This window comes from Sinocyclocheilus grahami, unplaced genomic scaffold (genome assembly GCF_001515645.1).
Source record: "Sinocyclocheilus grahami isolate Dianchi unplaced genomic scaffold, SAMN03320097.WGS_v1.1 scaffold304.1, whole genome shotgun sequence".
NCBI classification, from domain to species: domain Eukaryota; kingdom Metazoa; phylum Chordata; class Actinopteri; order Cypriniformes; family Cyprinidae; genus Sinocyclocheilus; species Sinocyclocheilus grahami.
In genome coordinates, this window is record NW_015505483.1 from 285,280 (window position 1) to 298,640 (window position 13,361).

The 13,361-nt window shown below is 35.2% G+C and overlaps 1 long non-coding RNA gene across 1 annotated transcript in view; it reads right to left on the reverse strand.

The window, feature by feature from the left end:
* LOC107601377 (uncharacterized) overlaps nucleotides 1-4,680 on the reverse strand; it is a 46,215-nt gene extending 41,535 nt beyond the window's left edge. Inside the window, exon 1 of the long non-coding RNA XR_001610921.1 lies at nucleotides 4,579-4,680. This is a non-coding gene — a long non-coding RNA (uncharacterized lncRNA). The remainder of the gene's footprint in view (nucleotides 1-4,578) is intronic.
* Between the last annotated feature and the right edge of the window lie 8,681 nt (nucleotides 4,681-13,361).

Sequence of the window (13,361 nt, forward strand, 5' to 3'; positions counted from 1 at the left end):
TTTACATCCAGGATTTTAAAAAAATCCTGTTTTTATTTTATTTTTAATGTTTTAGTTTAATAATTTTTTTTTAGTTTTACATTTAGTTATTTTAGTGCATTACCTAATTAATTCTATCTTTTTTTTTAGTTTATGTCTTGCAACTCTGAGAAGAATAGTCAGAATTTTGTGAAATATAAAAAATAAAGTATAAATATAAAAATATATGAATTATAAAAAAGGACAGAATTCTGAAAAAAAGGTCGCAATTACCTTATCTTTTATTCCATGGTAAAAAAAAAAAAAAAACCGGAAAAACAAAATGTAAATGTAAAATTTTGAGAAAAAAAAAAGTCAATTCTGAAAAAAAGGTCGCAATTACCTTATCTTTTATTCCATGGTAAAAAAAAAAAAAAAACGGAATAACAAAATGTAAATGTAAAATTCTGAGAAAATAAAAAGTCAGAAGTGAGAGATGCAAACTCGGAATTTCGAGAAGAAAAAAAAATCTGAATTTTGAGATATATATTCAGAAAAGCAAAAGGTGTTTGAACAGCATGATATATAATGGCAGAATTTTCATTTTTGGGTGAACTATTCCTTTAAGTCTCATTCCTGCAGTCGTGGCCTCTGCTGAATAACAATACAAACAATTATTCTAGTACGATTATTCTAGTTTGTGTTTGCTTGCTTTTTGTTTGTTTGACATGATTTAGGGGGTAATTAAATGTTAAGAAATTGCTTTGACGCTGTTAATTGAAAACCTATTGCATGTTAATTCAGAAAGAACTCTCCAGCAGATATACTTCTGTTTGTTGTCTCAATATAACAATTAACTTATTAAGCATCAGGATGAACAAACAAATAAGAAGCCGAGGGAACACTGTTTACATCCCCGTCTCTACAGATGTAAACACACTGCTGACAGCTGAAGAAAGAGAAACATTAGGCCGAGCAACAGCTCAAACCACAAAGAATGCCTGCCGGGAAACTACTGCAGATAAGCGTTGTGTGTGTAATGTGATTGAGCTAAAACAGACACAATGCACTGTAAATGTTTCTGTAAGTACTGTCAGTGCAACTGATCCACCATTAACAGCACAATATACACAAATACTCATGTTCGGCTGTGTATCTGCCTGTTTTTATATATACATTTTTTTTTAAATATTAACTTTTTATTTTTATTTTTGATGCTGGATGTGAAGCAAAAGTTCAGATTCTGTGTTATTTTGTATTATTTATATACCACTTTATTATTTATGAATATTTTGAATTAGCTTTTATTTTTGTTTTCTGTTTCGATTTTAATTTTGCATTATGTTTTAGTAATTGTTTGTGCTTTTGTCATTTTATTATTATTTTTTTTATATTTATATATATATATATATATACATACATAAATATATGCCCATCCAAGATGTAGATTAGTTTGAAGAGCCCGGTCTCATGAAAATGCGTATAAATAGTACGCCAAATAAAAATGAAAACTCGTGGTATTTATACGCAAAAATGGACTTTGGTGTGCATATGATATGCATGTGTTTGACGTGCATATAATACGCAGTTTTCACATCCATATGATACTTGTTGGCGTGCATATGATACGCAGTTTTTGCGTACATATGATACGCATCTACCCCACAACCTTAAACCTACCCATCGCGTAGCATATACACGCCAAAGTCCATTTTTGCGTATCAATACCACGAGTTTTCGATTTTATTTGGCGTACTATTTATGCGCACTTTCATGAAATCGGGTTGGTTTGAAATAGATTTGGAGAAATTTAGCATTGCATTACTTGCTCACCAATGAAAGTGAATGGGTGCCATCAGAGTCAAAAGCCACAGTAATAAATGTCACACTTTATTTTAAGGGTCCATTAACCATCAGCCATGACTTTTCCCTCAATAAACTCCTAATTTGCTGATTATAATTAGTTATTAAGGTAGTTGTTAAGTTTAGGTATTGGGTAGGATTAGGGATGTAGAATATGGTCATGCAGAATATGTGCTTTAATAAACAGCCAATATGTTAATAATTGGAATGCAACTAGTTAATAGTAAGAATTGGTCCCTATACTAAAGTGTTACCATAATGTTTGGACTCTCTTTCAGAGGATCCATCTGTGAGCAAGTGATGTAATGCTACATTTCTCCAAAACTCCTCGTTTTGAAAATAGTAAATTTTCAGCAAATTTCGGGTGAACTATTCCTTTAACTACCACATCAGAAAAGATCTGTGACCCATTTTTGTGTCGCAACCCACCACTTGAGAATCTCTGGTGTACATACTGCAGCTTATGAATCTATAATGCTAGAGCAGCACAGATGTAGACATTTACAAAGCCTCTGCCAGGCTCCACCTCTTCTGGAAGTATCTATAATTTTCAGCCTGCTTAGCATGATCCACAAAGTCCTATCCATTGATATATGGATCTATATCTGGATACGTGCGTGGGCATAAGAAACATTAAAGAGGGCACATCTGCAAAGATCTAATACTTACATGAAGACTGGAAAAAACACTTGAAGTCGCCAACATGCTTCAGCTACACTGCTAACCTTAGTGCTGTTTGAGGGAAGTACTGTATAGTCCAAAACATGCAGAAAATTAGGACAGGTGTAATTTGGTTAACTCAAATTTGAATTGTAAAATATTAGGGTTGTGGCATTAAGAATCCAAGGACATAAAAATCATAAAGATGCATTTTCATGTCCTGCTATACAAACAAACTCCACAATGTCATTCTTTTTTTTTGCTCATCATCATCAGAGAATCACATTTGATCACCATAAAGTTCATGTAGATCTAAAGATGTAGGGGAAGAGACCAGGGCTATCTCATATCTCTAACCTGAATCAAACTGCACAAATGCTTGTTTTGCCTAACAATGGTTTTGACACACCTTGTTGAAGGTACATTCACATTTACATTAGCACACACTTCTGTCCAAAGCAACTTACAATACAGGGGCATAAGCAATTCATCACAGAGCCAGTATATCTTCAGCATATAATGACAAGTTTATTAAAAAAGCAATATTAGGAGAAATGCAAAGATAAAATAAGAGTTTTTATGTTTTGTTTGCAAGTGCATTGGTTTAGGGTTGTGGTACATTTTAACCAAAAGTTTGAACTGTTTCTCTACTACAAGGCTATTCTCTTAGGCCATTCTAAGGCCAATCTATAATATGCTTTTTAATGGTAGGCTGTCCTTGTTACAACATGCACTGTTATCAGTCAAGACATGAAAGAACTGTATCTTTCTATGTGTCCATGCAAATATTCATTAGAAAACAATTTATGAACTACACTAATAAACAGCTAAATAGGTAACCGAGATACTAAACCTTACTACAAGACTTCAACAATAACTTAAGGAAACGATTTCATAATTATAATTGCACAAAATCTAAGACAAAAATGAATATATGCTTTTGTTGATATATGGGTCAATGGCAAATAGGTATGATAAAAAAAATTAAATCTTCAGAAAATTGTTTTCAAATAATAATTATATGCGAAAATGGTCACAACTTGCCTAAATATGCCACGAAGTTGTTGTTTTTTTAACAAATACAATATTAATATGTTATTGTATTCATTGTGACTTTTAGTAAATAATAATAATAATAATAATAACAGGGCAAACTACTTTGTTCTGAAATTCTAAATAGATTTTAAATTCAAAAATCGGATATTTGTTCACCTTAAAATTCAAGTGTATTCAATTCATTGCAGGAATTGCATTCTGAATATATTTCAGACTAACTTGACAGATCTGTTGGTGTCTATTGACCCATATAGCTTCATTTCAACAGTGTCTGTCATTAAGCTTTCATTCTATTTATAAACCAATAACAGGGTTGCGTTATAAAATTCAAGTGTATTCAATTCATTGCAGGAATTGCATTCTGAATATATTTCAGACTAACTTGACAGATCTGTTGGTGTCTATTGACCCATATATCTTCATTTCAACAGTGTCTGTCATTAAGCTTTCATTCTATTTATAAACCAATAACAGGGTTGCGTTGATAACTTTATGCATGTTCAGGATGACTAGCTCAAATAACCTACTTCAGCATCTTTCGGGCATTAACCCTTTCAGAACAGGTGCGCACCAAACGCTCTGCCCTTTGTTACAGGTTTCTCGATACTCTGAATCGGAATGTCGTTTCACCATTTCGTTTTGCATAAATGACAATCTCAAGAACGTTTCTGCACACACAGAGGCTCAACATCCCCTTAGATGCACTGTCTCCAACCCGTAAAATGTGTCTGCAAACGCTTCACCTCCCTATAGTAGCTACTCCACGCGAATCTTCCCATCCACCTGAATGACCGTCCACACATTTTACGCATTCTAATTGAGTGTTTTGTCGGCTTTGTTGATTTGCACACACCCCTGCCCTGCCTTCATCATATCCACGGGGAGACTCTTTTTTTTTGCCATAGGCTCTGGAGGAAGGAGCGCCTCCACGCACTAGTATCCATGCTAACCAAGATGATCTGCGCTATTCCTCATTGTGCCATCATGAACATGTGTGGTGCTGCTAGAGATCTGCACCCGGACAGTGTCGCGCTCGCCTACCTGTGTGTTTGGAGAGTTGTCCAAGCAAAACGAGAGTGAAGACGATCGGTCAGAGAGCGCAGCGGCCGTGCTGGTCCATAGTGAAGCGCTCCAGCTGCTCTATCTCTCCCTTTCTGTCTCTCTCTCTCATCCGAGAGTGATGCTCGCATCAGCCACTAGATGCTGCTGAGGGTGCGCGCGTCATGGCTGCTGTACAGCAGGGCTTTTCAATGCCACGGACCCTCAAATATAAAAATACATTAATATTATAAATATGTGTAAATATTATTTGGAAAATATTTAGTTTCTGTTATTTACATTAGCTAGGCCTACATTCATTTTTCTACATAGTATAGGACTATTTGTTTATTTATTTATTCATTCATGTTATCAATTGTATTAATCTTATTTATTATTTTAATGTGTATAAGCCTACGTATTTATTTAATGTGTATTACTCATTTTTTATTTATTTGAATCTATTTTGAGTAGCCTGTTTTTATTCATTGTTTATCTAGTTTTATTTAATATTTTCAAATTAAAATACTCAAACTTCAGTTTATACTAAATTCATTGACTAGAAAGGTCGGTATCTGAGAAAACGTTAAATTCCCTTTACAAAATAAAAAACGGAATTATTTTCATGATTCGGTTCTGTTGATTCGGTTCTCGAACGTGCATTGCTCCGCTGATGTGGACAGAAAACGCGGTACACGACTGAAGTGTGACCCATGTGCAGTACGATTCCTGAACGCATGGCTCCTATGAGTCGGTTCTTTTTTTTAGTGACTCCAAAGCATGCAGTCCCACTGGTGTAGTGCGATTTATAAGCCGGTTCTTTTTAGCGAATCAAAGCAAAGTGCTTTCGATGCAAGTGCAACCAGTGTAGTCCAATTCCCAAAAACGAATTCCCAAACGACAACTCTTATGAACTGGCCCATTTTTGGTGATTCAAAAAAAGCACGATCGTTGTTGTCTGATTTCCTACCGAATGAATCTTGTTAAAATTGTTTATTTTAGTGAATGAAAAAAATACAGCGTGACTGGTGTGGCCTAGTGTGATTCAGAAATGCTAAACCTTATAATGCGGTTCTTTTTAGTGAATCAATAACTTACAATGAAATTTCTGATTGCCAGACTCCTATGATTCGGTTCTCATCAGCGAATTAGCCTACCAAAATAATTAATATATCGAAGCAAGTTTTTTTTTTTGGAGTGTAAAAAAACATCCTCACTGCAGAACACAAGATCCATGGGGCGTGGTTGGATCCAGATCCAACTCCTCCCACCTTACATATACCTACACCAGGGCTAGGCAAGTTTGGTCCTAGAGAGTCGCAGTCCTGCAGAGTTCAGCTCCACTCCTCAAACACACCTGAGCAAGCTAATCAATGTCTTCAGGATTACTAAGGCTATAGGCAGGTGAGTTTTGTTTTCAGGGTTGGAGCTGAACTCTGCAGGACTGCGGCTCTCTAGGACCGAACTTGCCTATACCCCTGACCTAAACCTACCTGTCTCCACCCACTAGATGTGGATCCAACCATGCCCCCTGGATCTTGTGTTCTGCAGTGAGGGGCTACTGAGGCTTTGCCTCACTTACTGAACCGTGGGTTATTGCTTTTTGTAATGTCCAACTCAAAATGAACAATGAATAGTTCCTGGTGTTTAATAGGACTTGACATGAATGAATAAACAGCAAGTAGATTAATAGCTAGTTGAATTAAGTTCATTTGGGCCCAGTATTGGCTTTCATGCTTACCTGCATATAAAAAGTAATATCCTTTTGCTCAATTTAACGTTTGCCCAAATGTACATACACGCTTGTTTAAAAATCAGAAATTGTTACCTGTCAGATTGGATTACTGCTTCCTGCCAGACATATAACACTCATTGCCATTCAGTGCCTTGCAGCAAAATTAAACCAGCACACTTCAGACGGCCTGAAATGAATGCAGTGTTGGACTGATGAATTCATGACTTGGACTGTTTCCAAACACACACATTGCTTATTTTCTTATTCCTAATCGCTTGTTTTGTTGTCATTGATTTCTCTCATCCTGTCACTGAGAGATGAGCTCCAAGGCAGAATGCTCTTCTCATGCTGTAACACAACAGCTGGCTTATGAAATAACTGAGAAGAGCTAAATTAAACACATGGAAATGGAGTGTTTTCCTTGGATAAACCTGATGCAGTGGGTTTTGCCGATAAGGAACAGTCTTGTTTTTAGAGCGAAGGTGCTTATTTATTTAAGTTTTATATCATACATAAGTCATGAGAGGTTACTCGTGTGTCTTGTGAAAATATTTTATATAAAGACCCTGACCCTGATTTATTTTAGGAAGCTGATTCTGTTCTAGGCCCACTGTTGTTGTTTTGTGATGGCTAATTTCACTTAAACCAACAAACCTTTCACACTTTTAACCCTAAATTAAGGTAACCATTTTTCTTGATGCCCAAACACAAACTGTAAAAATTCATGTGTTTTTGCGTATTGGCTGAGTTGTGTAAATTACCATAAAATAATAATTACTAAGTTAGTATGTGAAAGCTGCACAGATACAAAAATATTTTCAGTACAGTAAGATTTAGTACACTTTCAGATTTTACTGCCTCCTTGTGGCTAAAAAAAGTGATTCAAGTATTTGAATTTATTTGATTGCAGTATGTGAAAGACTTTATACCATGTTTTCACAATGTGATGACAGAGAATGATAAATGCAGAGCAGCATTAAGTATCACTATAACTATTGATTGTCCTTTGGGTTAGAGATGTGAACAAACCCCTAAAACCAATCACTTTACCAGTGACTAATTTATGCAACTTCAAGTCAATATGCAAACACAATACTTTGCCTAAAGACACGAATGATAGGAGAGGTGTGCTATTTTGCTAGGCACTCATTTCTTCTTCGGAAAATTAAAAAACTTTGATGACATTCGCTCTCTGAAGATAAACGTCCTGTGTCAGCAAAATCTCTAAAATATTCATGAGCTTTTAAAGGAAGAGCAAATTGTGTTAGATGGGGAACTGTAATTTTCTTTCCCATCAGTGCAGGGAATATTTCTAGATCTCAGCTGCAAGGCCCTGCCTGATACAACCGATACAGTATATAAAAAAGGAATATTTTAACATTATTATGTAGTTCTTAACAATAATCCATCTAAGAAGTGGAATGAACATAAATCAGTTTTATGTTTTTACCAAGAGCCTTACCTAGTACACAGTAATCAAACAAAAAAATCTTTGTCACAATGAGCTAGAGAGATTAAACATACTGAAAATATGCTCAGTAATGTTTCCTCTCTAAGAAATCGAAGCCATAGTCTTAAATACTGTCACTGTTTTTTATACTTCTGATGTCTAATGTGTTAATACCATTCAATTTAAACTGATATCTATTTAATCTCAAAGTTGTTGGTTAAACATCATTCTTTACTCAATAAACTCCAATAATTATAATCAAGGTACAACTCAGATTTTTTTTTAAAGTGCCCCGATTATGGGCAATGAAAGGCTCATATTTTGGTTTTGGGAGTCCCCAACAACAGGTTGACATGCATGCGACGTCAAAAAACACTTTCATTGTCTTATAATATGCATTTATTTTTACCTTACTTGCTCAACGACTTCCAGACGATTCGCTTAACTATTCATTTTTCCAAACCCCTCTTTTGTGTGATGCTAATCTGTGGTGATTGGTCCGATTTGTCTCATTTTAATTTCATCATGCCTGTGATGCCTGATAAAGCGGCGTTTGTGAGCGCAGTGCTGCTTTGTGTACAGCGTTAGGCTATGTTCACGCTTGGCGTCTTTTCTGAAGCTGCCAGCGTCTGTTTTACATTATAATCCTATGGAGTAAACAGTGTTTTCAAAACGCCACCGCCGGCGTCTTTTTCTGCAGCTCAGAGCATCTTTTCAAGTTGAAAAAAGTTGAACTTTTATGGAAAAAAAAAACGCCCTACATCAAGCGCCTTTTTGACAGCTGACCAATGACAAGCAATTGAGTAGCAAGACCTGTCGTTTCCATAACAACAAGAACAAGAAATAATGGAGAAGGTGCCAGTAGATAAACTATGAGCACAAAATATTTAGTATAATAATAATGTTTTAATGTTTATTCTAAAATATGCCGCAAACCGTGCATCATCCAACCGGAGCGCCTGGACTAAATTGTTGTAAGCACCATACTGGTTCCTTCCCCGTTTAATGTCTTGCACCCACAAACGTCGTCGTAAACCGACAGTCTCTTCCCCGTTACCTTTAAAAGCCAACGCAAGAGCCAGTTTCCTCTTTCTCAACATTTTTGCACCACGCAGCGCAAGGCTACTGTTGCAGCAGTTGCTATAGCAACAAAAGACGCCCTCGGCTGCTATTTGTAACAGAAACGCTGCCAGCTTTTTTTTTCACTAAAAAACGCCCATGTCAACTTTTTCTTGTCAAAACAGACGCCAAGTGTGAACATAGCCTTACCAGGGAAACCGCTATTTTTACCGCTCCAAAAGCGGCACCTAGTGGCAAAGAATGAATTTGCATTTTCATTCAGACCAACTTGAAAAGACCAACAAGTGGGCGGGCAATATGCTAATGTTTCATGTTGACATCAACATGAAACGGCTTGGGATTCATTTTAAAAACGACTCGTTTCAATGATTCAGAGTCGACTCTTTCTTTTGAGAGACAATAACTTTATACACGGTGCACTTTCAGATTTAAAACTTTGCAGGATGTTTTCATTCACTTAAAGCTGTTACACACACTGCATGAAAGGTAATTTTCAGAAATCCATAGGAGCACTTTAAAACATTTTCTGACAGATAAATGAATCACAACCGTATGGTGAAAAGGTGAAAACAAAACGTTCCATTTTATTTTAAGTATTAAACCAAAATATAGAATTAAGGTGTGCATGTTTTTTATGGAAGCCAATTTCTGTCTCAAGAGTGTAAAAAAAAAAAGTAATCATGACATTATATCTCACATTTGTGACTAATACTCATGTTTGCATCTTTATCTCACAACTGCAGCTTTATAACTCTTAATTGTGACATTGTTTTTTCCTCACAGTCAAGACAATCTTATTTTACATGTTCACATTTACTTTTTTATTTTCTACTCTGAGGTGGAAACAGGCTTTGCACCACCATTCAAAAGTTTGAGGTTGGTAAGATTTTGTAGTATTTTTGGTAGAAGTCTATTATGAGCACAATTCTATATTATTTTTATTTGATCAAACATACACTAAAAACAGCAATATTCTTTTATGTTTTTACAATTTTAAATAAATATTTTCTATTTGAATATATTTTAAAATATAATTTATTCCTGTGATGCAAAGCTGAATTTTCAGCATCATTACTCCAGTCTTCAGTGTCACATGATCCTTCAGAAATCATTCTATTATGCTGATTTGCTGCTCAAAAAATATTTATCATCAATTTTGAAAACAGTGCCGCTTAATATTTTTGTGGAAACTGTGATGCATTTTCGCAGGATTATGTGATAAACAGGAAGTTCAAAACAGCATTCATTTATTTTACTGTCAGATTTAACCAATTTAATGTTCCCTTGCTGAATAAAAGCATTCATTTCTTAAAAACTGGCATTTGCATCCAGTCTCCCCTTAAATCTTGTACAATTATATTACAGTGAAAGAGCTGCAGTATCCAGACCCATTACTCCAAAGCTCTTCCTCAAATTGCTTTCCTTATCTGCTCTCATTTTTTTCGCTTCCTTTAATTTTAAAAGCCATCTGTCTCAAATCTGGATCTTGTTAGTGACACAGCCCTGTTCTCAGAGCTCATTGCCCAGACTGGCCGCTTGCCTGTCAGTGGTGGTGCGCCGGCTGCTTTTAAAGTGATCTCCTCCTCCCCCGACATGAATCCCAGAAAGACATGGATCCAACATTCCATCAGAATGCATGCGTCAGCAAAGACCTGGAGGAGTACAGACATTATTAGCAGCACCTGTCATTACTCAGCCACAATAAGGAAGACAGTATGTTGGTATTGCTGCATCATTCTGCCAAACGAAGATCCCAGCCATGAAATAGGAGGATACAGCCTGTCTATCAAAGCGATGCTTGCATACACTGTAAAAAAAATCCGTAAAATCTACGGTAAAAAAACGGCAGCTGTGGTTGCCGGAATTTTACCGTAAAAAATACGGTAGTAACGTTTTAGGTTTTAACTTAAATGTATAGTTAAATACCGTAATTTCATTAACTGATATAATGTTAATATACCAACCTTATTGAAGTACTGAAATCTGTTTTGTACCTTTGTAATACACTGATAACCACCAAATGCAGGTGGTGATGAGAAAGTCACATGATGAGCCAAAGCCCATCACAAGCAGCTTTTAAATAATAACATATATAGAAGGTGCACAGTGTCATTCACACAAACACCAAACACCATCATGGTAACACACATGAAACTGAAATAATGCAATAAACATTAATTTAACAACATTAGGTGTAATACACAACCCTAGTATACAAAACTGATAAGAAAAAAACTAAGAAACATAGTTATTTCAACAAAAAAACCCATCAAATTTGAAATGTAACGCAGGAAATTCTGGGAATGTCAATTTACGGTTATTCACTGTAAATTATACAGTCTTTTTCACTTCCAAAAATGGTATACTACCGTAAAATTAATGTCCAATACATATAATGTCCAATACAGTTTTTCACCGTATATAGTAGGGGAATTTACCATTAACCGTTTAACAGTTTTTTTCTGTAGCATTTTTACAGTCTTTTACCGTTAAATTCACGGCCATTTTTTACAGTGTATGTCAATCAGCATGATATTCTGCATGCTGCTGGTGCGATTTACATTGGATTGCAAACCGTGCCAGTGCAATGCAGGTTTCAAACCGCTTTAGCACACATGATCAATGTGTTTTTGACTGTGTGTTTGAGTCAAAGAGATTCACCAGGCCTTCTACCGTGATTCACTGAAGCTCACAGTCGAGAAGAGGTTTTCATGCAAACAGGGGTGATATTACTAAGGACACATGAAGAGAGAGCGAGGGCAGCTCTCTCAGCTCATAGCTGATGAAATGTCTTGATGTCTGCGTCTTGTTTTTATGGTAGGTGTTTCCAAACCACAGTTGCTCTATATTTGTGGCCTGTAGCAACCGTTCAAGCTCTCTTTAGCAGGAGCTTCAACAGATGTTGTTAACACCACACAGGGTTATTATTATTAACTAAATCTAACAATAAAAGCATTTTATAAAACTTAAATAACTGTAACAGATTAAACAGAACATATTAAAAAAATAAACTAATTTCAGCTCGTGCCAAAGCATACATTTTCATTTTCTTTTAGTTTAACTTTAAGTATTAAAATAACAAACTAAAACAAAAACAAAATTATAAGAACTATATATTAAAAAAAACAAAAAATTAGAAAAACACAAAAAATACTACTTAAACCCTAACTAAAAATTAAAATAAAAACAGAAAATATAAAAACTAACATATAATACATATAAAACTATTTTTATTTTTCAATGATACTAAAACAGCCAAATCACTGTATTTTTGCTTCTATAAACAGTAATAAGTTAATTAAATATTCTGTCATGTAGTAGATGGTCAAACTTGAGTGCAGACTGGTTTTATTATTATGCAATAAAAAAAATTACAGTTCAATAGTAGAAAATATAATTTGAGGACGAAAATCATTTTACTCTTTAGTTTATTAGTAAATTTTTTAAAAATTTGTTTTGATATATATCACCTCAGTGGCTACCTGAAAATAAGTCTGTCATAAATAGTACCTGTAGTAAGTAACTTAGTATGTTCATATCAAGTAATCTTTCAAGGGAGTGAGAGAATTTACTTCAGATTTATTTTACATAGTTGATAGCAAGCAACGTTTTTTAAAGAAACCACGTAGACCAATACAACTATGGTTTCTTTAAAACAAATGACTGTACTGTAAAGAGGTTGACTCCTGATGTGTTTCTCCACTTTTTATCCACCAGAGGGCAGAACTAGTCTCTGATTAAAATAAGCCTTTTTTTTTTGTTGTTAGCAAGTGTACATATGACTAAGTCAGACAAAGATGAGTCACAATGGTATCATCCATGAATACATTTCGAATTAAATCATGATAGATAAGATCAGCATTTGTTGTTCTGGTTTCTAAAAACAAAACTGTCTTTGCTCAGAAGCCAGACACACTGAGTAAATGTTTTTTTTAACACGTAATTAGTTTTCTCTTGTTTTCCAGGATGCTAAACTTGATTACTTATCAACTTAATTTGTAATTTTGGGCAAGCTTGGTATTTATATAGAAAATCACAGATTTTGAAAAGGTAACCATTACACTTAAGGGGGTCATATGACGTTGCTAAAAATAACATTATGTTGTGTATTTGGTGGAATGCAATGTGTTTATGCAGTTTAAGGTTAAAAAAACACATTATTTTCCACATACTGTACATTATTGTTGCTCCTCTATGCCTCTCCTTTCTGAAACGCGTTGATTTTTACAAAGCTCATCGTTCTGAAAAGCGAGGTGTGCTCTGATTGGCCAGCTATCCAGGGCGTTGTGATTGGCTGAATACCTCAAGCGTGTGACGGAAATGTTACGCCCCTTAACATACTGTGATGCGTCTCCCGGCAAGACGAGACAAAAGCATTAAAACCCATTATAAACGAGGCATTTGTTGCATCCAGTGGGGACATAATTACTGATTATAATGACTTATGTGTTTACATGTTGCGTTGCATATCGTAAACATAAAGCCATGTCTGCATTTGTGATCGGAGAAATGGCAAACAAC